Source organism: Sorex araneus, chromosome 5 (assembly GCF_027595985.1).
Source record: "Sorex araneus isolate mSorAra2 chromosome 5, mSorAra2.pri, whole genome shotgun sequence".
NCBI lineage: Eukaryota > Metazoa > Chordata > Mammalia > Eulipotyphla > Soricidae > Sorex > Sorex araneus.
In genome coordinates, this window is record NC_073306.1 from 185666868 (window position 1) to 185672024 (window position 5157).

The window sequence follows — 5157 nt, forward strand, 5'->3', positions numbered from 1 at the left end:
ATCTATAGTCTTAAATTTGTTTCCTGTAACTATGTGTTTTCTGCCGATGCCATAGTTGAGAGTCCTAGGAATAAAATCAATGCTGACATTTGTCTGCAAACTATGTGCAATGTCTGACAAGTCATGCAATTCTCTTTACAAAGTGAAAAACCAGACATTTTGATAAGTAAAATGATTACCTTCATGTCCTTTATGCTATCAAAGCTGTTAGTTGCTAGCCTTCATCTCCAGGATAGAACTCAGCTGTTCATAAACTCTCTTTTAATGAGGAATGGCAGGGCATGTAACAAATGATCATTATACTTCCTTCACAGCAAAAAAAAAAAAAAAGAAAATAGAAAAAACCTTGACATGATGAAGTGCTCTAATCGATTTCAGTCTCTCTTTGTTGTAGAGAAATCTATTAACCTATTGGGAACTGTGTGGCCCTAAAGGCCAAAGAACCATCGCTGCTGATTGAAGAAGATCCATATTTTTTGTTTGTCAAACTTACCCAAATTAAAGCAATATAAAAAAACTGCCATTTTCCTCCAATTTCACCAGAGGCATGTTTCTCTCTCTCTATTCTTCTGAGTTAAGAGTTTTAATTGCTCAAAGTGGTCGATTTCAATGTTTCCTATAGTATCTAGTGATACTTCCGGTAACTTAATTTTGAGGTGCTACTCAGGCTATGACTATACTCTCTTTGGTAATTTCCCAAATAGTACTCAAAAGAAAGAAGCTATGAGATCTGTTCCAATCTTCTTGATTATATCATTCTTGTAGAGTCAACCTTATATTCCCAGAGAAACTGAATATTTAAAAAAGGAGTAAAAATTACATAAACTCTTTAAGGTAATCTCAATATTGTCCTATTAATTAAACTCAATATGATTGACTCTTTCATTGTTGTTTTTGATCCTGGAGAATAAATTCAGAGCTCCAAACAAGTCAAGCATATATTACACCAATAAAATGCTTCCCTAGTCTCCAACTGAGAAATCTCATAAAAAAATAACATTAATTCTTATGAACCTATCAAATAACAAAGGAGTTAAGACTGTTTTATTTTTAATTTTTTAATTTTTAATTTCATATAAGTAATGATCATATATTTATAAGTATGATTTGTATAAATATAATAATACATAAAATAACTATAAAGTAATGAATAATCAACTTTTAGAATAAACTATGTTTTAATTATTAAAATATTTAACAATCATTTTAATATATACATGTATAATTCAAAAATCTAATTAATTCTGATAATAAACTTTTGTACAAATATTCCTAATATGCATATGCATAATTCAAAAATGATAATATCTTTCCCATGTGATGAAAGATAATTTATATCTCAGAACCTCAGAGATAAACTTTGGAACTGCAAGTATGGTACTTGAAATACTTTCTCTGCTTTGCAAATCTTTTTGACATTCTTTTGAAGTTACTTTCTTAATAAATGGTTTAGAAGCATTGTCCCTTTCATCTATTTTTCTAGTAGCAAGACATAAAAGGATATGCATTTATATATGCTATAAAATTGAAACTTAGGGGATATTTTATTAAATTACATTTGTTAACATAAACATCATTTCTTTTAAATGAGTTCTTTACTTTAATAGTTTCTCAATATGCTTTCTGATTTTATGATTTTTATTCACTTAAATATTTTTTAAAAATCAGTAATTTTGTACCCTTTTATTTCTTTACTGAAATTCTCTGTCTGAAGGCACCTATTTATAATCAGTAAGGTCTTTAAAATATTGATAGAGCATGGTAGCTATCTACTTAAAAACGTGGCAGCTATGATTGTAGAACAATGTGATAGATATGCTATTTTTTTGTCAGGTACTAAACCTGAGCTCTTATAGTCCAGAAGATAGAGTCACTTCAAAGCACCTTGAAAATCACATCATTATTGCTTACATGTTCTCCCTCTATTTATTTTTTGTCAACGATATTGTAATGAATGATTACACACATCCAATTGTCTGATTTCTCACTGAATATTTTGAGAATGCTTTAACATTGGAGTTTGAACTTTTGTGCTTTGAAGTGTCCTGGGATTGTATACCATGGGACCACCCAGTGGAATCAATAAATTCTAAATATTATATACTGTATATAATTTTGGGATTACATACTATGGAACCACCAAGTAGAATCAATAAATTCTAAATATACTGACCTTAGTGACTGTTGAAATGTTGATGGTGGTAAAGTTGAAAGTCATTTATTAAGAATAATACATTGAAGAACATATTTAATTTTGGAAATGGATGGATATTGTCATAAAAGTATATATGCATGCCCCTCACTTGCTGCCAACAGCATGCTTTGCTGCCCTCTCGCCCTGCCTCTGTCCCATTGAAGTTCTTCAATGACCTATATTTCTTCACATATCCGATCAGTGCTCAGGACTCTGGCTCCCCATGTAACTTGGCTAAAGGTGGCTCAGATACCTGGGCATTAATGCTTCAAGATGCAAAATTTCAAGCCGATGCATCACCATTACGAAAGGGCTAGAGGGAGGAACAGGGATTATTAAGCAGAATCAGGGAAGTCCCAAAGAAACCTAAAATGGTGTAACTATTGCTAAATCTATAGCATTAAAGGGGAAACAAATATAAAAACAGTGCCAAACGTGGTCAAGATGTTGCCAATAACACATAGGAAGAGACTGGGATATTTCCATTCCTGCTATTTTTCTGGCATCATTTATTTCCAAAGAGGACTTTGAAAAGATGAACAAAGGTGCTAATCCAGAGGGAACAGAAGAGGTACTGTTCATCTGCTAGCAGTTGGTGCTACAACTGTGGAATTTAAAGAAATCTAAACCACTGAAGAAATTGCTCAGGTTGCTATGATTTATGAAAATGGAGAGAAACAAATTGGCTACATCATTTCTGATGTAATAAAAAAGGTTGAAAGAAAGGGCATCACCATAGTAAAGAATTGAAGAGTCAGAAATTACTTATGGAATGGAAGTATGACCAATGGTATATTTACCCATATTTTATTAATACTCAAAATATCAGAAATGTGAGTTCCAAGATACCTATGTTCCATTGAGTGAAATAGTGTTCAATCCATTATACCTGTTCTTAGAACTGCCGACACTCATGGTAAACCCTTGGTCATAACCGATGAAGACCTTGATGGAGAAGCTCTGAGTTTTTACACTTGTTTTAAACAGGTTAAAAGTTGGTCTTCAAGTTGTAACAGCCCAACCTCCAAATTTGATGACAGAAAAAAGAACCAGTCTAAGGATATGGTTATTTTAGGCCCTCAATATTGAGGATGGTCATCCACATGACTTAAAAAAAAAACAAAAGTTAGAGAAGTCATTGTAATCAAAGGTCTTGACAGGATAAGCTGGTAAGGTTCAAACTGGAAAACATACTCAAGAGATCACCAAGCAGTTAGATATACCAATAGTGAATATGGAAAGAAAAAGCTAAACAAAAGTCTTGCAAAACTCTCTGATGTGGCTGTGCCAAATGTTGGTGGGTGAAAGGATGCTGAAGTGAATGAAAAGAAGGACTTACAGACACCCTCAATGCTACACAAATTACTATGGATGTAGGCAGTGTTCTAAAGGGAGCTGGACCCCGCATTCCAGACATATTAAAGGCCACTGATGAATACCAGGAAATTGGGATGCAAGTTATTTAAAGGAATCTCAAGATTCCTGCAATCAGTTTTGCTAAGAATGCAGGTGTTGAAGGATTATTGATAACAGGGAAATTTTTTGCATAGTTTTTCAGAAGTTGTTTATGATGTTTTGACTGGAGATTTACCAGGGTCACTGAATAGGGTCACTATCACTGTCATCTCGTTTTTCATCCATTTGCTTGAGTGGGTACCAGTAACATCTCCATCATGAGACTTGTTGTTACTGTTTTTGGCATATTGAATACACCATGGGTAGCTTGTCAGGCTCTGCCGTGTGGGTGGGATACTCTCGGTAGCTTGCTGGGCTCTCCTAGAGGGACAGAGGAATCGAAACTGGGTTGGTCACATGCAAGGCAAATGCCCTACCTGCTGTGCTATCTCTCCAGTCCCACAAAGATTATAAGTAATACTTTACTGGATATTGCTGGACTGACATTTTTGCTAGCTAGTGCACAGGTTGTAGTTCTTGAAATTCCTAAGGAATAAACAGAACTGGGGAAGGCTGGAAAGGAAGTAGATATAGCAGGTGGCATATTCTGTTTCGTAGAATAGTATATTGCCCTTATTAATGAACTGCAAGAGGAAACTCATCATCTATATCTTTAATAAGTAAGTTGAAGAAAGTAATTGAAAAAACGGCTGGCTTATGTTAAGAAAATCACTGTTCATCAGAGAAACAATTTTAGTTAACACCATGTACTGGTTTATTGCTGTTATTATCCCCACAGATATATTTTTTTATTTTTTAAATAAAAAGAAATTAGTGTATTTTTGATAACTGAATGCAAGAGCCATATACCAATGTACAACTTTTAACTTTATTTCTGAGATAGTTTCACTACTATTCTGTTAAGCTCAGAAATTTAGTGCTTGAGTTTATCATCAGATTGGAAGTTAAGAAGCAAAATTTCTGTGAAGAACAAGAGAAATTGTATGCAAAGAAAAAACATATAGTTAATGGTTCTGTAAAAATATGTTTAAAGTTTAAAATAGGATATATATATACACACAAAAAATAAAATAGACTGATACACAAAGGGCAAATATAAAAAAGTGAAACAAAATATTTTCAAGATTTAAAATGAAATATATCAAACACTAAATATATAAGGAAAAGGTAGCATAATATTATTATAATTGATTTATAAAGCTCTTACAGCAATGTTGGATTCTCAAAATCATTTTAATTAAAATCAGAATCGTTCCAACGATGCCACCTGTACTGACTTAATATAGTCTCAGTGGTTCTAACAGATGCTTTGGCAAGAGAACTAAGTAAGTAGCATCAACATTGGGAGGAGGAATACCTAGTTTATTCACTAATATTACGTCCCTTATATCAAATTCCGAGAAAATGAGAAATTTTAGCAAAAAGCTGCCAGAAAAATAAAATAAATTGATAATTTGCACGTGTTTAAATTAAATGTAGTCAATTATTTTGTGAGAAACATACCAGCAATAAAAATTCTGAAAATATTCTATTTACAATGTATCATA

The 5157-nt window shown here is 32.8% G+C and overlaps 1 pseudogene; it reads left to right on the plus strand.

The window, feature by feature from the left end:
- Positions 1-2292: 2292 nt before the first annotated feature.
- LOC129405040 (60 kDa heat shock protein, mitochondrial-like) lies at positions 2293-3269 on the plus strand (annotated as a pseudogene).
- Positions 3270-5157: the final 1888 nt, after the last annotated feature.